Genomic DNA, 24,324 nt, shown 5'->3' on the forward strand with positions numbered 1-24,324 from the left:
AGATTAATTATTACTTTATATCTCTGTTGTTACAATACAAAGTGAAACTTTTACTTTAGAAACCACCCATTATAGATAAACTGACAATCTTGCACTCTTAACTTCATTTTCATTAACTTACTTAATCTCTGTATCGTTACATACTTACAACATGAGGGAATTCTATGAATATCTTGACCTAGAGGAACAATATTAAAGATTTAGAAGCTTCAAATACAATGATGTCAACTGGATTACAAAAGCATAGTTTGTATTCTCTAGATGGCTGGCATGGGTATTAAAACTTTAAAATAAAACATTTCAACCTTCTGATATAATTTATGTTAACCTGAAAATGACCTAAAAAGGTCAAACTGTTATTCTTTATTTTAAAGTTTTAAATACCCACTTCAGTCATCTTAAGAAAACATTTTTACTTCAAGTAGGTTTCTCATCACACACAGTGCATGACTCAGTATAGTTATGTGCATGACTCGTTATGTGACTGTATATGAAATCACTTTTAACATTCAAAGTTTCTTTTGTTTAGATAAAACTAACTTCTAACATTATTTTTATGAAACCTCAATAATTAAATATTAAAGAACTACATAAACTATGTAATGATTCTTCAACTAAACTGTCCTGCATATCCAACACTTGGATTAGGAATTATTGTACTTAAATGTATGCTTACAAACTGTTGTAAAACCTTCCACATAATGACAATCATTTACTTACAGATATGTCCTCTTCTTCACTACCTTCAAAAGATACAAAGTCAAAACAATTTCTTCAACAGACTTTATTGGAAACTTACAAATGCAATAACATAAACTAATGAGATGGTGATACCATGATACTGTGTACTTTAATTGTTAAATGAAAACTGTTATACATTAATATATAATACTTAAATAAACAAACAAATGAAATATTGATTCTTATGACTGGAATACAATGTATAATACATCCACAAGATATGCATACACTGCTGTGTTATATTCACTTTTCATTTTCTTCCATTACTGAGCTGCCCAATTCTTTAAAGAAACATTTTAGCAATTGTAGCAAAATTTTATCTAATTTACAAATTCATGAAAAAGTCTAAGCCAAAAATCTGTTTATAAAATTTGAAAATGAGTCATCTTTCTGCAGACAAATCAGAAGACTGCCCCTAATTTCTCTCACATCAATACTAAAGTTTGTTATGAGTAAACAATATGAAAGTTTTTTGATTGTGGGCATACTGTGTGTATACATATTGCTCATGGAGTGCAGAATAAGTTATTTATTGCTGAGATAACTGCATTTCATAAATACACTGCACAGCATCTACAGAAACAAAACTACCTGAGAAAGATAACATTATACAAATGTTACAAAAATAGTTAAATATTACTTGAAAAATTGGCCACAGAAATAATCATAATTGTATAATATTGTTTTTTAAATGAAGAAATTCATCAATACGTAATTTTTGGGAATTACTTGTGTTTAGAACACTTCTATTATTCTTATGAACAATTTTACTAATTCTATACCACACTTTCCTGTACCACAGAGTAGATATGTCACTAACTGGTTGAAGGTTTTCAAGAAAGAAGTATTTCAAGCAGGATTTTCTTTTCAGCATGTGTAGCAGTCATGTGTACACATATGAACATCCAGAACTTATATTTTGAAACAATCACAACTGTCAGATTAATAAATACTTCATTTATGTCACTGTTCATGTGTAAATCATAACAATTTGTATTACTATAAATCTTTATCTCTTGTCTAGTAAAACTTTTACAAGTGTATATCCAAATTTAAAAAAAAAATTAATTCATGCTGATCATACAAGTTCCAACATCATATACTTTAAGAACAACTTGTACTGGATGTTTCACAATGTCTTATTTCTAGTTGTTTCATAAATATTATTCCATTTAAACATTTATCCTGCAGATGCTGTTGTACACCTTAACAAAATCAAGGCGTTCTTCAAAATGTAGAAATATCAAACAACAAACAAGTTTGAAATTATTTGATAGGTCATTTTAAATTTCAATTTTAACTGAAACTTGAAAATATTTTCTATATAAATTTTAACATCTAAACATTTTCACATTATTACAGAATATTGTTTTGTAAGCCAGCAGTTACAAAAAGTTATTTTATTTTCACAATAAATTTATTATGATGCTTGATTTTCTCCCCTGTGATTACCTGCTTTAATGAACAATGATCTTAAAATGTCTAAAACTTGAACACGATAGTAGAAAATTCATTTTAAAATTTAAGGAAAAGTTACCGATTGTTTTGTCAAGATTACTTTAATGTATTTGGATACATTTACCAATAAATATTCAATAGTCTACAAGTCATTCTTTTATAGATTTAAAAATAAATTGTGTTTTCATCACACAGTGGATTAACTTGTAGTTAAGTCTTAAATTTATAACTGAAGTCACTGAATAAATATATTCTAAGCTCTATTTAAAGTATTGGGTGTTTCAAAATTACCTTTGCTGTTCAGGCAACTGCATCCAAGAAATGTTATGAAATACAGCATGCAGACCAAGTTCATTATGCTGTGAACCATGTATACTCTTGCTCATTTGTACAAAATTACTTGAGAACAATTTTGAATAATGAATTTTACATTCATTGATACAATTTATTGTGACCTTGATGTTATCATAAGACATCACACAACTGTGTACACTGTCTTACACAAGATCAAACTGGTCTACACTAAGTTACACAACACTGTATCCATTGATTTTCTAAACATGCATGAGGCAACTACAGAGTATTTTGATAAATACCTAGAGATACTTAAATACATTCAAAAATACTTAAAGGTTTGGGAACAAGTTTAGAAAAGTAATTTTACTCAAATACATCATACATATCTTTAGTACGTTTTGTTTTTTTAGCTGTTACTAATATCTGGAAGATAAACTGACAACAGAGGTGTAAACTTGTGGACATTGTTATTACAAGAATTTACTGTTTTTACAACCAGACAACTTGGTATATTTATATACCACAATTCTTGGCTTGAAATAGAACAATGTGATTGCAGCTTTTTAAACATGTAATAAATAACTAATGTTTCACATTTTTAAATATCAATGCCAGCTAAAACATACAGTCCAATGAAAATACATCACAATACTTACTTTGATTATAACCAAGAAAGAACATTTAAACATTTGTAATTTTTAATTCTAGTGGTACATTTTACAGCTATTGTGTCTTATATAAATTTTATACAATACAAAGATATTGAATGCTAAAACTCCCATGGATGAAGAATGTAACACATTCTATATTAATGAAATCACAGTTGTACAGGTACTAGTTTAAAAATAACTTAGTTCATTGATCACTGAATGAATACATAATAAAAACTGTGAACATATGATTATATATTTAAAAGAAACATTTTCAGGATAATTTATAAATAAAATAATATTGTAATGTAACACTTGAAGCCAAGAATTCGAACAACTGTTTGGACAAAACACCGAAACATGATTGTTTGAACATTATGCTGCATGTTTTCTGAAACACCTAAATATTAGTTATATCTAATGAAAAAACATTAATAAATGTGTTGAACCACCTTCAAGCAATAAATGTGAAAATCCGTGTTGGACCACCTTCAAGCAATAAATGTGAAAAATCTATCCTTTTCATGCATTACTAATAAACACTTTCACAAGACTAGAAGCTACCAATTAACACCTGAATTTCTCTACAACATGAATTGGAAAAAAGATTCTTTACCTTACTTCAAACAGTTTATTCACATGTAATTTTTCATGTTTTGTAGTAAAGTATCATTTAATACAAAACAATTTTAATCACACATTAATATTTGCTTTGCAAATTAAACAGAAAATTTAACAATAAATGTAGTCAAATTATTGTATTTACATAATTAGCAACTCATAATAATTCATTTATTTAAAGCCTGTCAATGATTTAGAAAATTACAGCACATAATGGTTATAAGGTTCCCTGGCTGTTTTAGTCAACTTCTAAAATGTAAGACAGTTGCTATAAAAACAAAGCAAAACAAAATTAAAAAACATACATAGAGTAACAACAACAGAAGACATTATTCTGTTACATAAATTATTTGGCTATTAAACAAGCAGAAAAAGTTTGTTCTAGTGTTAACATGCATGTTTTAAAAAGATTCATATTTTGGCAATGTCATAAAACCTTTGTTTCTTTTGAAAAGAATATGAGAGTTATAGCTGTTTTGCCAGTGAGAATTTGTGGGTGACATTTCCATTGTATCATCTGTTTCCTCTGCACTGGCTAAGAGATACCCAGTTTTTGAAGGAATAGATCTGTACTTCTCTCCTGTACGTGATGCTAAGAGCCACAAAATGAGGAAAGTGAGAAAACAAAGAGCATTGACGGCCACATTTACATACATGAGTACCATCGGCTCTTCCGAGATAAACTTGTTAATCATTAAGGGAATTACCATCTCTCCTAAAGCTGCTCCAAGAATAAATGTTGCTGCAGTCTTGTTAGTTACGTGGATATATCGTTCGACCCAAGAAATAGCAGCTGGTAGAATGGAAGCCATACCAAGCCCAAGAACAACTATTCCAACCCACAATAATGCTTCCAACTTATTTGCTCCAGCAACTAAAAGAACAGAGGCTATTAAACAAACAATTAAGTCTCCAAACAGCATGTGCAAAGTTTTTACTCTTGCAGCAACACCAACTGAGACACCTCTTGCAAGAGCAAAGCTTCCCCAGTACAGGTAAGTTAAGAAAGATCCACGGTACTTAGAAAGCTGCAGTTCTTCCTTAATGGCAAATCTCTGAAGTAGCTGTCCTACTGCCACCTGAATACCAACATACAAGCACAAGAAGACAGACAGAAGACCAACAACTGAAATAACAAACACTCTACTCACATGATGAGATCTATCTAACTCTTCTTCTTGTCTGGAGCGAGGTTCTCGGGGGTTCAGACACAAAAAGACGAGAAAAACAACTGCCACAATCAGTACATAGATGCTTAAGATCACATAAGCAAATTCAAACTTTCCCAACCGATTTTTATGCATTAATTTGAATAAGTAACTAATCATGTCTCCTTTGTGTTCGTCTTTGGCATTGCTGGTATTATAAACAACAACCAAATTGGATGTGTTTTTCATATTTGTTTTTTGACCTTCTGAACTACTTGATTCTGATGTAATTTCATCTTCTACTGGTGATAATCCAGCAATAACTTTTTCTTTTGTTGTTTGTCTAAATGTTTCTGAAACAGCTGACGTACGCTCAACTTCTAAGGCCAGCATATCAGAAATACTGGATGTCTCTAATGATTCTACCAAAACATTTTTTGGAGCTTGATGTAAGATGTTCTCCTTATTACTACTTTTGTTCATAGTTTGAAGCTGCTTTGAAGATGAACCTACATCAAGCACATCTCCAATCAAAGATGTATCCTTACCCCTCACTTCTTCTGAAGATACATTGGTAAGTTTATACTTACTGGAATTGAAGTCATTCTTTGGAGGCTTTGTAGTTATGGCTGAAATTTGTTCATGTTCAACAGCTGGATTAGTTCTTGATGCATTTTGTAGTTTGTTTAAATAATGTTCAACACTAGAATTTGACAAAGAAGCTCCTTCAGGTTCTTCTGATATCGTTTTAACTAGATCAGACAAGTGAGTATCATTCTCTGATATAGGTTGTAAATAAGATGCCTTAGTCATGGGAACAGTCATGGTCAACTCTTGATAAAGCAACTCTGTACTTGAATCTAAGGTTTTTGTTCTATCATTGTCACTACCACTTTCTTTGTCATGTGGCTGCATTATTTTATCTTCAGTGTCATTAGGCATAATTACATCAGTTGCATGGGTTGCTTCACTGAATTTTGTAGCATTATTTGCTCCACTATCCAAAATATCTTCAGTATTTTTTTCATTACTCATGAACTTCTCAGGAATATAAGGTGATTTCAAAGGTTTTCTATTCCATGGACTTTTATCAACAGGAACCTTAGCACCAGTTACAGATGGTTTTGGTTTTGGTTTGTGTGAATTAGGTAAACTCTGTGATGAAGAAGCAGTAGTTTCTTCTTCACCAGAGCTCATAGTTATTGTTTCATTGTTTACAATGTTTTCTTTGGAATTATTGTTTGATATTTCATTACCTTTTATCTCAGAAACATTACTGATTATTCCATCTTCATAATCGTTAAGGTTGAACTGTTCACGCTTCTTTGAGAAGTCATAGATTCATTCAAACCATTAACTGCTGTTGTACTATTAAGTTCCTTTGAGGTTGCATTTACATCAGTATCTCTCTTTTGCAGCAAGTACATTTCAGGTTTTTTTTGAGTAACAGATGAATTACTCACATTCTGATTATATGGAGATACGAGATTTTTTATTCTTACTACATTATGAAATGAACTCAAGTCCATATAATTTTGAACTGGCTGTATTCGAGAAACAGAGACGTGAGAGTTTATTTCTCTACTGAGAGATAAACCTAATAAATGACGTACATTATTCCTTCCCGATACTGGACCATGAGCAAAATTTAATGAAGCCATGTTTAGTCTGCTATCAGTGATGTTAGAACCATTTTCTGGTAGTGATACTGCTGACTGAATAACATGAGGAGACAGGAAAGGTTCTGCAACTAGAGGCGCTATAAATGCTCCGAGACCAAAACAGAAATGAAGGGCTTGCATGATAGGAGCACTTTTCTTACCCCATAAGTCAAGACACCACACATTTCCACCTATGAAGAAAGAGCATCACAGATAAATCAAACACATCAGTAAACTAAAGATCAAATATGCAAGATTTTATCTAACTTCGACACATTTAATTTACTCCCTAGAAGTCAAAATTCACTGAAACACAAGAAGGTATTTTTGTTTCACTTTTCACTATTTTTAGTTAATTTTCTTAACACAGCTGGGTTTTAAGGATACTTTTTAGGAATTTGTTTATGTTCTATGGTACATTTTTTCTGAAGTTTAAGTTTCTCATCTCGTATAATCACTGATATTTACAAGTTTTCACTTATTTACTGAAACTACAAGTAATTTGTTATAGTGAGAGAAAGGTTACATGTACGTATTTAAAAATAAAGTCCTCATAACTATGTTACACTATGATAAATTCCATTGAAACTTGTAAAAACAAAATCCTAGAAATTAAAACAATACAAACAATTTATCTTTAATAAACCTTAGTACAATACAGTTTTCACAATTCAAAACTATTATACCTGAAAACAAGTTTGTTACGTTGTTAGTTATTTTGCAAGATGTGTCAGTCTATGGTCAATACCTTTATCCTTAAATATCAGAAGTGTAAGTCTATTTAATGGCACTAATTAATTATATGTAAGAAAGATGCACATAAATCCAATAATTTAATAAAATAAAACTCACCAGTATCCAGAAATCCCATGGTGATTCCAGTAATTGCTGTGCATGTCATTAGCACTGCTAGTTTGACACAGAAAGGCATTACAGCAATACCAATAGCAGTAGCAAGCAAACAAAGGAAGAGTAGAAACTGTCTGTTGTATCTGTCAAACAAGATTCCTCCTAGGAAACAAACAAACTGTCAAAGATTTTTTTTCCTCCTAATTTTCTAAGGAAATGTAGATTTAAAGTATCTAGCCTCATTTCATGTTGGTTTTGTTTCCCTTTGAGTTAAACATGAAACTATCAAAAACATTTGTTGTTTTCTACATTTACTCACCTTTAACTAATCCAAATCCATCTTCTTGTTCTCTGTTATGAGAACTACTTTTATAGTTAAACAAAAGCCAGTTTTCCAATTTAATGTTTGGGCACAATTACTCAGGGGTCAAACTGTGTCATGTATCTCATGTTGGAGACAGCTTGTGATAAAACAAGACAGCTGTTGTAGAATTCAATACAAAAAATGTTTGCCAAACAGTTTGACAAACCATGTTTGCTGTTATTTTTGCAAGAGTAAATAATCTCTTCATTAACTCAATCAAATCACATACACTTAGCCACAGTTTTTTCCATTAAATAACTAACTGTTCAAGTGGAAGTCTACATAAACCTAAAATTCAGGGTTTGATTCTCCACAGTGGACACAGCAGATAACCTAATTCAGCTTTGCTAGAAAACAAGCAGTTAGCTATCCCTAAGCACAACATGTTTTACCTTTGACCTTTAAAACAAACTCAATAAACTCATTCTATAAACAGCATCTTCTCTATGAATTGGCCAGATGAAGTAAAATATAAACTTGAATTTAATTCAGAACAACTGCATCTAGTCTATAAAGATTATTTTGAAGTGTTGTGTATATTTATTACTCTCTTGTTTACATACATACAAAAAAGGATGTTTACCTGCAATTGAACCAAACAAGTAACCTCCATATCTCGCTGTGTAAATGTATTCTATGCTATCTTTGTCAGACTGGACGGATCTCCTCAAATCTTCTAAAGTGGCAGTAGGGATGGCAAAACACAATCCCTAGAAATAACTCGGGAATATAAAATTTTATTTAACAGATTTCTTACACACATACTGTTAGCATAAAGAGTAGAACCAGACACGTGGCTTCATGCAGAAATGGTGTAAAACTCCCATTACTATACCTTATTGTGGTAAACAGTGTGTATACAAATGTTAAAATATAATAACTTTTAACCTGAACACACTTTTCTAAACTGTTAGTTATACAGGATTCACACATAACCATGTTAACACAAACACTATTAATATTTCTATTTTTAAATTATGTTACTTACTGAGTATTTAAATATAAAATAAGTTACTTCACTCAGTGTTTAGTCAGTTCTTAACACTCAGTGTTGTAACAGGCAGAAACTTACAATAACTCAACATCATTTGACATGTGGATCTCACAAGTAGTGAACAGTAGGTTAACAGCTAGTAATATGAAAGTTGAGCAAAGAAAGAAAAAGGCTTTCATTAAAATATGAGCTATTCCAAACACACATTCCATTTTACCAGTTCTGGATTAAATCAAGATATTATCAACACTGTGCTAAAGTTACAAATATTCAGCAAAACAAACCAGTCTACAGTATGTGGAATCCAAAAGCCCATGTGAATTAATACAAGAACAAAACATATACACTACTAAATAATGCATTTAAGAATGACAAGCAGTTCAAGGACCAACATGGCTTTGAAAGTACAATGAACAACTTGTACAAATAATACAAAAAACAATTTTGAAAATATAAGGACGATGTAGGGATGGAAATACCAAAAAGTATGGAAGTAAGGTATGAATTAATACACAAGTAGCCACATTTTAAGGTATGAATTAATACACAAGTAGCCACATTTTTCAAAAAAACTTTTATCTACAACTAAATATTAACTTCCAGTCAGTCGAATAAAATCAGGTTTGAATAAAAGTACTTAAGCTAAGTTATGTTATAGTCTTACAGTAAGTGTTAATACCCATACCAGCTGTTCCGAGTCTTACAATGCCTAATAACCATGAGTTTGTCGATTAACTCAGTGGTTATTTATGTAGTGATTTTTGTATGGTTTTTGGTATCCATTCCTGTCTTGTTTTGGTACTTTTTCATGTTGCCATACCTACATCAAAGCATATTTTCAAAAATTATTTTTTTAAAATCAATATTAATGAATGGCTATCACTTGTTACACTGTTTTTTAATTCAATATTAATGAATGGTTATTATTTGTTTTGTAAAACGGTCAATACTAATGTTAACAACTCCAGCCTGACATCATCCTTCCTGATCAGTGAGTTTAATGATCTCAATTTGAGCTGTTATTTTATTTCCTGTCACTAATCTCCCTCTATCTCCAGATTCTTCCTTATCTTAGTCTTTTTCTTCTCTTTGGTGTCTCTTCTCATCTCTACAGTTCTTGCTGTTGTTCAACAAACTCCAGCAGACTGCTAACTTTTAGCTCAAGTCACTCTCCTAACTATCCATTTATAAAAATCACTTGACACTGTTGTACACCATGATTGTAATTTCTGCATTATTTTTGCCACTACAAGAATCGTACAAATACAGTTCTACATCTATTCTTTTACCACCATTTACTGTGTAATCCTGGCTGGCTCACCAATGTAAGGTTTTATAGGGAGCTGCAATTCTTTACAGTAGGATATATATCAACAATATATCATTGTTGGTGATATATTTCAACAATAAACAGACAACATACAATCCACTTGTTTTAAATGCATTTAAAACAAGTCAAACGTGTTTCCAAAAAATTTTTATGTCATACGTTATCACAGTTGAATGTAGATCTTTAATAATTTATTTTTACATTGAAAGTCCACACAGTCTGGTTTAGTTATTTTTGAACCCAACAGATAAGATAAATTATTCTCCCTTCCTTATTCTACAGCACTGATCAAGAACTAGATGAAGTCAATCATTTTATACATAAAATATGTTAAAAAACACCACCAGTATTAGTGGGATTGGTTGTAATTATTGTTTTTGTTTAAATTATTTTGCCTTATACATTATTATGGATCCTCTAAACAACACAATTAGATGACAAATAGTTTAGAAAATGTTTTTCAAAGGTACTGATACTCCTAGAATTACAAGAAGTTTTAAAACTATATCAACAATAAATTTTTTTTATACATAAATCAGATTTCTTACTTTAATCTGCATCATCACAAAAGAAAGATCAAGACAACCTAACAGGCAAAAAATCATACTTTAGTCGATAATTGGTTTAATTCTACAGTTTTTGTGACTGGATTATGGTTAAAACTCCTTCCTTCAATTATAATTTCAAGCTGACTGGTTACATGTAGAGTGCTTATAACAATATTTATTGCAGATGGTTCATTGAACGGCCCTCAACATAGAGTAAATACAATTTTACTGTTCGGAAGAAAATAAGTCTACAATTATGGTATTAATGTACTACACCCTATGATGCTGTAGCCTTGTCTTTCTAAAATATCTCATTAAAAGCAATAACTTAATATGCACTCAGGCATACCTGTTGCAACAAATACACAAGTACTTGTAAAGTGGGTTTCTTGCTCTGCAAATTAAGTATATATAAATCTTACCAGTCCAAAGAAGGACAAACATAGGTTGACTGTTCTTGCCACCTGCAGTTTAGTTCCACGAGAGTGTCCTACTAAAACAACATCAGGTTTTGTGGGATGTCTTTCAGGAAGATGTCCATTCTGTTCAAAGAGCAACTTCTCTTCCTCTTCAGTCTTCAGTAAAGGATCTCTGCTTGTCATCTTTACTGATCTACAATCTAAAAATGAGAAATTATGCTTTACAACAAAGATGTTTTGTTAATAGTGGTTTTCATAAAACAAAATATCTGTTTTATGCACAAAAAAATCAAAGGCCTTTATCCTATCAACTCTCCAGAGACAATTGTAAAATATGATCAACCTCTAACTTTCTTTTCTAAAGAGAAAATAAACTACGAGATCTTAAACTACTTCCATAAGATAACCTTAGTATTCTTGAAATCACAGCAACAACCCTCTGTTGAAACTTTCCCAATAAGTCAATACCCTTTCTCAGATAAGGAGAAAAATGCTACATTGTATTCCAAGAGAAGCATAACTTGTGATTTATGTAAAAAGAATTACATTTTGTGATTTAAAAAAATATATTTAAGAAGATTTTAATTTTTTAATTTTACTGCTACCAACAAAGCACTGACTCGGTAGCTTGAATGGCTTATCTAATACATATTTCAATACCCTATTCTTCAGACATGGTACTTAATGGGTTCCCATGTGTATCAAATATGTAATCAAAATTATAGTAACTCAAATGCAAGAACATAAAAAAAGGTCATTTGCCAAATATTTCTGCAACTTACCAATTTATCTAAGTGTTTCTGAAACATCACAATCAGTAAATATTACTAATTATATTCCCATGAACGATATTAATAAAGGAAAAAGCAAAGGCCCAAACACTAACCCTGAGATAAAGCATTAATAACAAGGGTCTAGTTTGACTGGGCTCCATTAATAAGTTGATTCTCATCCATCCAATGATTAATCTTCCCCCAACACTCACTGGCATGATTGACTTTAAGACCACCACTCACAAAAAACTGACCACTCTAGATGTTGTCCCTAATTCTGTAATGTCCCAGAAGGTGCTGATTGGTAGAAATAAACTACTTAACTATTTAGAATTTCTCTTCAGATTTGAAATCCAAAATACAGCTGTATATAGTAGTAATGGTTTTAAAGGTTTCTATCTTCTACAGAATACACATTGCTTTCTTCTAATCTACTTCAAGTTTGACCTCTCAAGACATTTGTCCATCGCATTACCTTTCTTCCCCACTTTCAGCACCATTTTTTTTGCTTCCAATTAATATGATTTGCTTCATTCAAGCATGAATGAAAGGCAAACCCATATTTACAAATTCTACAGATGAAGCAGTTATTTCTTTCTATGTTTATGATATTTCACACTTATATTTCTTTAATCAGAAGTTTTTTCAGATTGTATTATTATTATTGGATTATCATTACATAGTCTGGTGCCTCCAATCATTTTGTTCCCTAAATTTGGGTGTTTGTCACACCCAAAAATCTTAAACTAATTTTCAGGCACTTTATCACCAGCCTTTTGAAAATCTAAGTATTCCAATTCTAACATTTTGTCATCCGAATAAATTCAGTTCATTAAAAAAAACCCAACAGATTAATAAGGCAAGATTTCCTTTCAGTGAATCCATTCTGGCTTTTATTATACATTAGATTTAATTAACTATAATTACAAGCTTCTTTTATTATACTCTCTTAGAACTCTTCCACTACAGAAGTAATACTAGCTGGCCTATAATTTCCAGAACAATTCTTTATCACAACTTTTAAAAATCAGAGAGTTGTACCCCCTGTCCAGTCAAACAGCATTAACTTACAAAAAAGAGAGAGGGGCCTGCTTATCCAATGCCTAACATTTCAAGCCTTGGATAAAACACCAACTGGTCCCAGTAATTTATTTTTAATCTAATTTAAACAGTCACTTTAGAAATACAGATGTTGTGAGATAATTTCTATTTTTTATTACAGTTTTAACAAGTAACTTTTTCTTCCAGCTTATATTTTTTTTTTTTTATTTGCCTGAAAAATGCTAGTCTATCTCCCTCCATATATAAATATTTAGATGAAGCATGGCTACTAACTTCACGTATGCTTATTTAAAACAAATGTTAATTTGTTAATCATATGATACATAATCTCCCTCCATATATAAATATTTAGATGAAGCATAGCAACTAACTTCACGTACACTTATTTAAAACAAATGTTAATTTGTTAATCATGTGATATGTAAATTTATGATTCAACAAGGAAGTACAAGTATCATCCACACTCTGTATTCATGTGGGACTTGCATGAACAGTTAGGCTGAGTAGTACATGATATATTTATATAATAATTGAAGTGATAAGTTTACTAGATTTGATATTCTTCCAACAATTTAATATTATTAACAATACATAAAAATAATTAACAATAAGAATATTGTATTTTGTCCCCTAATTAATTAATATACCATCTGATTTGATATTCACAAAAGTACATTTACTTTCAAACATATACAGTTAAGATATTTACTTACAAAAATTCCTGGCCAAGCATTTGTTTATTAATTCACAAAATCTAAATAATAGTAGTGTTGTTAATAAATTTGTAATAATACTTTTTGTCTTACTTTGGAAGTACAATGATTATAAAATAATTTAAATTCTTTATATAAATAATTAACATCAACAGTAATGAACAAGAGATGGTCAATTAATATTTTTTTTCCCTAATCAATTGGTTGTTTGATTACATACTCTCGCATGATATCCGAGAAAAACGTGAAAACTGTTACCAGTGGCATATTGATACCCATGGTGAACAAACGCACGCATACCACATTGTATAGCTTTGAGCTGAACAATAAACATACAGGCAATATTTTAATTACTTGGATAATTGAATTAATAGAAAATAATTAGCAAAAACTCAAATTTCAATTAATGGATTATTTTTGCAGCTAGGCCTGAGATATTTTATTTGAAAATATAACTTTAAAACTTGCACTGATGTTCTGTATCTCAAACATGATAGAGCTATTTTTACAACCATAAAGATCTGGCACAAACTGTTCTTTAAATATTTTCAGGTTTTTTGAATATCAGAAACATGTGCAGAAGGAGTGCATGCACTTACATATTAATAAAAATGGATTTTGAAATCAATTACTAACTTGTAAGTTTAAATCTATAGTTTATGTCAGTGTATATAATAGGCTTTTCGTTGGAATCTATTACAGCCTACGAGATTAAACAGATAAACAGTATAATTAGATCATGATTCCAGTTGTTAATAAGTTATAATTTGAGGATATTGTAATTTCAGGCAGATCCGTGACATCACACCAAAGCAAAAAAAATTACAGAAATAAACAAACTTTTGATGTTGCATTCCTATTCATAAATACAGTGTTTGGAAAAAATTTGGTACTTTTTTGTAAAAATATGGTATTACTTCGATAATGTACAAGTTGCTTATTTTGTGATAAATTGTAACTACAAGAACCAAATGTAGTAATAAAGTCAAGCACCAAACTTTCTCTAATCTTTATAAATAGTCAAGTTTTTGAATGACGTTTCAATTCTTTGTTCCAAGTGTTCTTTACATCAATTTTTGTGTTAAAACAATTTTTTTCTTTATAAGTATTTTGTTTTTTCCAATCATTTTTTTAAAATTTCCATTTTAAAATTTGACTGAAAAATATTTGACAAATGTTTTATTAAAACTGTTTTATTCAAAACAGAACAATTTCTTTCCAATGAGATACCAATTTTATGCAACAAAATGACTATCTTCACAACAATGTGACAACTTCTCATTTTGAAAAATACAAAAAGCTATAATTACTGACCTAATTAGATGCTCATTTTGAAACAAAAACATTAAAATGTTTCCAATAAAAAGTTACAAAATAGAAAAGGTATAATGCATAAAAATGATTTGGGTGAAACATTGTGATTTTTTTCCAAAACTTGGTGAGACACTGTCTGTATTCCACTTCAGACATGTAAGACTGAAATGTTAAGAGTCAAACCATGATGAAAACCTGGTTTTTAAAAATTATTTTTTTCATACTAATTTGTCAGAAAACTTACTATGAGCTGTGCTGTTTTAGATTTTGTGTAACTTCTAATACAAAAATGAAAGATTGAGACTGAAGAAAACATACGTACAAATGATTATTACTCAATTAAGTTTGTTTTATTGCATATGGAGAGAAAATAGGAACAAGTTTTTGTTTACAAGTTAAAAAACATTCAAATGATGCAACAGGAATTATTTGTTATAAATTAGATAAGATACTTTATTGGAAATATGGTTTAATGTGGAAAATATTTAAAAACAAATTTATAAATATCCTAGGTAGCCATGCTCCTTATACAGAAAAAGTTGTTTGGAAGTAAAGACCAGGTTGGCTCAACAAGGATATAGTAAATAAAATTAGTAAAGTCCAGGTTGTTTGGCTCAACAAGGGTATAGTGAATAAAATTAGTAAAGACCAGGTTGGTTGGCTCAACAAGGGTATAGTGAATAAAATTAGTAGAGACCAGGTTGGTTGGCTCAACAAGGGTATAGTGAATAAAATTAGTAGAGACCAGGTTGGTTGGCTCAACAAGAGTATAGTGAATAAAATTAGTAAAGACCAGGTTGACTCAACAAGGGTATAGTGAATAAAATTAGTAAAGACCAGGGTGTTTGGCTCAACATGGGTATAGTGAATAAAATTAGTAAAGACCAGGGTGTTTGGCTCAACATGGGTATAGTGAATAAAATTAGTAAAGACCAGGGTGTTTGGCTCAACATGGGTATAGTGAATAAAATTAGTAAAGACCAGTTTGTTTGGCTCAACAAGGGTATAGTGAATAAAATTAGTAAAGACCAGTTTGTTTGGCTCAACAAGGGTATAGTGAATAAAATTAGTAAAGACCAGGTTGGCTGGCTCAACAAGGGTATAGTGAATAAAATTAGTAAAGACCAGGTTGGCTGGCTCAACAAGGGTATAGTGAATAAAATTAGTAAAGACCAGGTTGGCTGGCTCAACAAGGGTATAGTGAATAAAATTAGTAAAGACCAGGTTGGTTGGCTCAACAAGGGTATAGTGAATAAAATTAGTAAAGACCAGGGTGTTTGGCTCAACATGGGTATAGTGAATAAAATTAGTAGAGACCAGGTTGTTTGGCTCAACAAGGGTATAGTGAATAAAATTAGTAAAGACCAGATTGGCTCAACAAAGGTATAGTGAATAAAATTAGTAGAGACCAGGTTGTTTGGCTCAACAAGGGTATAGTGAATAAAATTAGTAAAGACCAGGTTGGCTCAACAAAGGTATAGTGAATAAAATTTGTAAAGACCAGGTTGGTTGGCTCAACATGGGTATAGTGAATAAAATTAGTAGAGACCAGGTTGTTTGGCTCAACAAGGGTATAGTGAATAAAATTAGTAAAGACCAGGTTGGCTCAACAAGGGTATAGTGAATAAAATTTGTAAAGACCAGGTTGGTTGGCTCAACAAGGGTATAGTGAATAAAATTAGTAAAGACCAGGTTGATTCAACAAGGGTATAGTGAATAAAAGTAGTAGAGACCAGGTTGACTCAACAAGGGTATAGTGAATAAAATTAGTAAAGACCAGGTTGACTCAACAAGGGTATAGTGAATAAAATTAGTAAAGACCAGGGTGTTTGGCTCAACATGGGTATAGTGAATAAAATTAGTAGAGACCAGGTTGTTTGGCTCAACAAGGGTATAGTGAATAAAATTAGTAAAGACCAGGTTGGCTCAACAAAGGTATAGTGAATAAAATTTGTAAAGACCAGGTTGATTCAACAAGGGTATAGTGAATAAAATTAGTAAAGACCAGGTTGGTTGGCTCAACAAGGGTATAGTGAATAAAATTGGTAAAGACCAGGTTGTTTGGCTCAACAAGGGTATAGTGAATAAAATTAGTAAAGACCAGGTTGTTTGGCTCAACAAGGGTATAGTGAATAAAATTAGTAAAGACCAGGTTGACCCAACAAAGGTATAGTGAAAAAAATTAGTAAAGACCAGGTTGGTTGGCTCAACAAGGGTATAGTGAATAAAATTAGTAAAGACCAGGTTGACTCAACAAGGGTATAGTGAATAAAATTAGTAAAGACCAGGGTGTTTGGCTCAACAAGGGTATAGTGAATAAAATAAGTAAAGACCAGGGTGTTTGGCTCAACAAGGGTATAGTGAATAAAATAAGTAAAGACCAGGGTGTTTGGCTCAACATGGGTATAGTGAATAAAATTAGTAAAGACCAGGTTGGTTGGCTCAACAAGGGTATAGTGAATAAAATTAGTAAAGACCAGGTTGATTCAACAAGAATATAGTAAATAAACTTAGCAAAGACCAGGTTGGTTGGCTCAACAAGGGTATAGTGAATAAAATTAGTAAAGTCTAGGTTGTGTGGCTCAACAAGGGTATAGTGAATAAAATTAGTAAAGTCTAGGTTGGCTGGCTCAACAAGGGTATAGTGAATAAAATTAGTAAAGACCAGGTTGGCTGGCTCAACAAGGGTATAGTGAATAAAATTAGTAAAGACCAGGTTGGCTGGCTCAACAAGGGTATAGTGAATAAAATTAGTAAAGACCAGGTTGGCTGGCTCAACAAGGGTATAGTGAATAAAATTTGTAAAGACCAGGTTGGTTGGCTCAACAAAGGTATAGTGAATAAAATTAGTAAAGACCAGGTTGGCTCAACAAAGGTATAGTGAATAAAATTTGTAAAGACCAGGTTGGCTCAACAAAGGTATAGTGAATAAAATTTGTAAAGACCAGGTTGGTTGGCTCAACAAGGGTATAGTGAATAAAATTTGTAAAGACCAGGTTGGTTGGCTCAACAAGGGTATTGTGAATAAAATTTGTAAAGACCAGGTTGGTTGGCTCAACAAGGGTATAGTGAATAATATTAGTAAAGACCAGGTTGATTCAACAAAGGTATAGTGAATAAAATTAGTAAAGACCAGGTTGTTTGGCTCAAAAAGGGTATAGTGAATAAAATTAGTAAAGACCAGGTTGACTCAACAAGAGTATAGTGAATAAAATTGGTAAAGACCAGGTTGATTGGCTCAACAAGGGTATAGTGAATAAAATTGGTGAAGACCAGGTTAGTTGACTCAACAAGGGTATGGTGTATCTAGAGTTTCAGAAATCATTTAACAATGTGTTACATAAACAGATTGTTAAAAACAAATTATCTCCACACGTGTGGTGTGAATAATTCAGAAATCATTTAACAATGTGCTACATAAACAGATTGTTAAAAACAAATTATCTCCACAGGTGTGGTGTGGATAATTTGGCTCATTGGATAGTAAAAAATTAATGAAAGCAGAGGGTTGATAAAAATGGAGTTCAGTCAAACTAGATTAATGTCATAAGTGGGTACCTCAGTGTTCAGTCTTAGGACCTTTGTTCTTTTATTTTCATCAGTGACATAGATGAAGATGTGGTCAATAAATTATCAGACTGATAAAGTATTAGGTGCTGCTAGTTGTGAGGAAGTCATTACTGCTTGTAAAAAGGATTTAGATTACTTGACAAGATGGGCAAATAAATAGCAGATGGTTTTTAATTATACAAAATGTGAGTGGGTTAGATAGCTTGATTTGTACATTTAACTGTTATGAGAATAATATGAACAAAGATATGGAACAAAATGACTTGATGTTCCAATTCACTAGTCTCTTAAGCAACCAAACAGAGTGCAAATGAAAGTGGTAAATCAAGTAGCAGTTTGATTTGTATCTACAGAAATACTGAATACCAATCTAAAGAGGTTAGAATTTGATTCTTTAGTCATTGTTTAGGCCTCATTTGGTCTATTTTGTTCAGTCTTGGACTCTCACCTTAGGAAGGACACTGAATTGTTGAATGTGGTTTAAAGGAAGACTAACAGGATGACATTTGGATGGAGGGATGGTTTCTGAAATTGTCTTCTGTTGAGTAAAACAATAAAGTAAGAAAAGATATAACTGAGAAGTTAGAAGAGATATAATTGAGGTATTTACAACCATTAAGAGAAAATAGTAGGATTGAGCAGCACAACAGTATATATATTAGGAATCACATTCAGTTTCTTAAAACTTTTTTTTAAATAAGAGGGTTGTTGACCTTTGTAATGCATTGTCCTTACAAGTAGCAGATAGTTTCTTTTACATAAACTAGAATTCACTTTGTCAAAACACTTAATGATAAAAGCTAGTTTTGAGTATGTATGCATTTATATTTAATGTTGTAGATGTGATATCCATAATGGAACAGCATATCCCTTGTCATTCTTAATTTTTTTGGTTTTCTAAAGACAAGAAGTAATGAGGTAACAATTGCATCCAGTAACCATACATTTCTTTGATCCACAAGTTACACTTGGATCATTCACCAGTTTACAATCAAGCTGACAAACTTTAAGCTTAAATTAAAAAAAACAACACATAACTGATCTTTTCACTACAACCTTACAAATATATTTATTTAGTCTCATAATATGTTATGAAGGTAAACAATTACTGGAGTAATATATGTCTTGTTTGATTTACCCACAGCATCATGTAGTCAGTAATAAGTAAGCAAATTTTATCTGTCAATAGACAATGAAGGATTTTTTTTTTTTGAACAAGTAATGCACCATCTGTTGTTAACTAATGATTCTATTACTTAATAAAATGTCAGTCTTAAGTATTCTATGGCATATATCTTTGTCAAAACTGCACTATCAGTCCATCAGAAAATGTCCAATATCTTAAAATACAATAGAACTCATTACATGTTAAAAATATTTACAAAGAAACAATTTTTTTCACCGAGATATCTTAGCAAATCTATTTAAAAAAAATTGCCATAAATATTTTCAAGTTGATCTATTATTCATTATACTACAATTCTTAAAGCTCTTAATGGGTACTTAGTTGAGTTTTGTACCTTTTAAGTATTTTTCTTTTTAAAAAAATCTAGTTTTATACAAATTAAAAAGATTTAAATTATGACCTATTTCACGCTTCACACAAGCTTATACTTGCTATTACTACAGATGTTTTCATACTCATAATAAACAATGGAAGCTCCTACTATATCAGTAATACATTATATCCTTTTGAGCTCCACAAATCATCTTGAGTTAATTTTTTAATTTAATAATGACAAACTTTAGACATTAAATGGTCAAACATACATTTCAAAATTTAATACTACTACTACTAACACATGAAACACTTTGGAACATTTAACTTCTGAAATTAAAGGTAAGAACTCGGTAGTGTATGTCATTCTTACTATATCACTAAATAATTGTTAATGCGTTACGTCATCTTACTCAAACCTATTAGTAACGTTAGTACGACTATACCGAAGTTTAAATATTACTATCAGTAATAATGAAATTTACTCAAACCTGTGTGGAGTCGACTAAAATGTAAACTACGCTGTTAAGTACAATACCCTGTATATTAAGTGTTTAACAATATTATAATTACCAATTCCGACAAATTAACTCGAAACCCACTACAACGACGTCTGTGAGGTGTTTGATTTAATACAATTCACGGTTTCATACTACATGTAACTTTTCTACCACCTTCACTCCTACAAATAAGTTTACTAGTATGACTATAAAGTTTCTCAGTCATCAATAAATCACTTCATGAATCATGACTAGCGCCCTCTGCACTTTGGAAGTAACTTAGCAGGTGATCTCCATTATGACGAACTATTTTAACGATGAAATACAGTTTGGAAACAACTTTGTTATCCATTCCAGCTAAAACTAAACTCATTTAATTTTAAATTGGGTTCATTGGCATTTATTTATTTCATGCCCAAAAATACCTGTAAAAGCATACTTGTGTAATTTGTAGAAATACAGATCTCAGGAGATAACAAATAGAATTGAACGCTTAAACCAAACACGAAAATTTACAACATAAAATTATCATTTCTCTTCTGTGGGCTTGCAACGCAAAAGCAGGTTTCGATACCAGTGATGGACAGAACTCATAGTGCTCATTGTGTTGGTTTGTGCTTAACAATAAACAATCTCTTTTTGGCAATTTATGTTGAAATTTTAATATATTTTGTTCTAATGTGCTTTATGGTCAAATATTTATGCAAAATTAATGACGACTAAAACCTTTGTCACAAGTTGTTTGTTTGTAGTTAATTACACAGCTGCAAAAATTGGCTATCTGTGCACTGCCATAGGAAGCAGTTTTTGAGCGACTAGGTTACTACCGATTCAAAAAGAGGGGGATCTGGGTGATATACAATGATTTATTTTTGTTGTTTTGTTTTTTTTTTAATTTAGAGGGCAATTTGCACTAGCCGTCCCTAATTTAATAGTGTAAGACAAGAAGAAAAGCAGTTTGTCATCACCACCCACTACCAACTCTTGGGCTACTCTTGTTACCAACGAATAAGAGGATTGACCGCACATTATAACATCCCCACGGATAAAAGAGCGAGCATGTTTGGTGTAACGGGGATGCGAACTAGCAACCCTCGTTTAACGAGTCGACTGTCTCAACCACTTTGCCATGTCGGGCCAATATAGAACGAAACAATCTATATTAAAATAACATAAAGCAATAGTGGCATACGGGAAACCAAGGGTTGCATCTAAGGGATGACAAATAACACAGGTAACTAGTTGACTATTTGTTACGTGGAAGTTGTACATATTTGAAATAAACAAAAACTTTTGGAAAATTTTATGTGTTACGTAATACGATTTATCGCGAACGAGACCTCATTTTATTATGTTAAATACTTCAAGTTGAAATATCCTAAAACTGAATTAAATGATAATTTGAATTTAGAAGTTAATTAAACGTCAATATGTATCAACTTTATGATATACAAACAATAATACAATGATTACTTTAAATAGCCTGGCACTGGACTCATAACATGAGGGTTCGAATCCCTATCGCACCAAGCATGGTCGCCCTTTCAGCCGTGGAGACGTTATAATGTGATGTTCAATACCATTATTCGTTGTTAAAAGAGCTAGCTCTGCGTCAAGTGAATTCAACCTTTATCAACTCAAATTTAGTTCGCTTGATATGATTTTCAGACCTGATAAAGACTCATTATTGTTTGTAAGTATTTGAATTTTAACGCACCTATTAATATAGAATGTAAATTATTGTAATATTACTGTAATAACTAATCTAACAGATATGTTTGTGGTTTATTGTATACGAAACAACTAGAATTATAACTTTCTGTTCATAGCACATTCCTTTGACTCATAACGAAGTTATGTGTATGTAAAAAAAAGCATAATTTCGGTAATTTTTGTTATATAATAATTGATAATGTTCATCATTGTATATTTTTTATAGTTACATGGTCAACAGATTAATATTGAACTAATTAATTTATTGTCCAATATTGTTTGTTTGTTTGTTTTTGAATTTCGCACAAAGCTACTCGAGGGCTATCTGTGCTAGCCGTCCCTAATTTAGCAATGTAAGACTAGAGGGAAGGCAGCTAGTCATCACCACCCACCGCCAACTCTTGGGCTACTCTTTTACCAACGAAAAGTGGGATTGACCCTCACATCATAACGCCCCCACGGCTGGGAGGGCGAGCATGTTTGGCGCGACGCGGGCGCGAACCGGTGACCCTCAGATTACGAGTCGCACGCCTTAACACGCTTGCCATGCTGGGCCTGGGTTAGTTTAAGTGCTTGATGTAGGATATATCGTACGAAATCTAGTGTTATTCAGTCCAGTGCCCAAGTAAAGGAAAATGTTGAGAAATATCAAGACAAAAGCCAAATTTTCTTAGAAAGAACAAGGTGAAACGATACTCTCAAAAGTTGAAAAGTGATCAATAAATAAATCTTGCTGTGAGCTTCAAGTATACGAAAATAGTGAAATTTGCGATGGGGAGACTTGTAAGACAATTGACGGATTTAGAATTTGACCAAAAGAAAGCAGATTTTTTATGTTATTTCACGTCGCATATGTAGTGGAATATCTTTATCCAGATACAGTAGTGGTTTGGAGAACTGAAACAGATGTGACTGTTCTTTCTCCAATATGTTGTACAATCCTTGACATTGCTGAAATGTACTTCAAAGCAGGAGTAACACCAAAAAAGTGATACGTCCCCAGGCATGAAGTTGACCTAATCATAACAATTCTTCCAACCCAACATGCTGTTAACAGATACGACTCCTCTGGTTCCTTTAGTAGACTTAACAAACGATCTTGGCTAAAAGTAGTGCAATCCAATCCAGATCTTCTTCATGGAATCAAACTTCTAGGCTTTCACCAAATTTGCATTTCAAATAAAATTTTAAACGTTTGCACAAAACTGATCTGTTGTATGTATGAAAAAAGATGAGCAGCCTGAATACTCTAATATGTTAAATTTAAAAATGTACATAACTTGTACAATTAAACCTGTATTGCGAAAATCTCGCCTATTCGAAAAAGTTGTAGAAGATTCTCAACTGTAATAATCAACAATGTATGTAGATATTAAAACACTAGCTTATCGTCTGTACTGTTATGCAGGCTGTAATTTCTAGAAGCTTTCCTCTCACGCCTATAAATGTAATCAACGCGGCGCTCCAAGAGATAGTATATATTATTGATTTGCGACAGTTGGTATACTATAAACCTCGGAAGCTATAACAGTGACTAACGCTTACTAATTGGGAACTTTAGATATTTTACCAGGAATGTTTATATATTTTGTACAATATAAACCATCTAACTTTAGCAGATTCACATTGATCATTAGTATTTTTATGAATGTATTGTGGCGAGAAACTCGACACATAGTAAGTGAAGACCGAAGAACACAGAGCTAGCTAGCTCCCTGTTAAGCGAATTGTACCTATGTCAACTGAGAATTAACTCGCTTAGCGTGAACCCTCGATATACTATCAAAGAAGTTCCAGACCAAAAAAGACGACTCCATTCTGTTTTTAAATTTGTAAAACTTTTGTAGGTAGACCATTATTTGTATTAACCGTTATTGTAAATTATGTTATTGTAAGTATATATGTTTTAAAAATTGTATTAAAAAAGAAACAGCACATATCAATCTTGTTAGCAAGTGTCTTAAGTTGAATCCATATCAACATTTATTTAACCTCTAAATCTAAATCACAACTTAACTCAGTTGCGGTCCATTTGAAATTGTGATACGTAATATTGGATAATAAATTAATTGGTTCAATATTAATCTGTTGACCATGTAAT

General features: G+C 31.6%; 1 pseudogene across 1 annotated transcript; it reads right to left on the reverse strand.

Moving 5' to 3' along the window:
• Nucleotides 1-1,256: 1,256 nt before the first annotated feature.
• On the reverse strand, nucleotides 1,257-20,770 carry LOC143248461 (uncharacterized; annotated as a pseudogene). Its single transcript, XR_013026994.1, has 5 exons — nucleotides 20,584-20,770; nucleotides 11,084-11,280; nucleotides 8,373-8,499; nucleotides 7,429-7,587; nucleotides 1,257-6,767 (listed from the first exon to the last, which is right to left on the reverse strand). The product of XR_013026994.1 is annotated as an uncharacterized LOC143248461 (transcript).
• Nucleotides 20,771-24,324: the final 3,554 nt, after the last annotated feature.

Source organism: Tachypleus tridentatus, chromosome 4 (genome assembly GCF_004210375.1).
Source record: "Tachypleus tridentatus isolate NWPU-2018 chromosome 4, ASM421037v1, whole genome shotgun sequence".
NCBI classification, from domain to species: domain Eukaryota; kingdom Metazoa; phylum Arthropoda; class Merostomata; order Xiphosura; family Limulidae; genus Tachypleus; species Tachypleus tridentatus.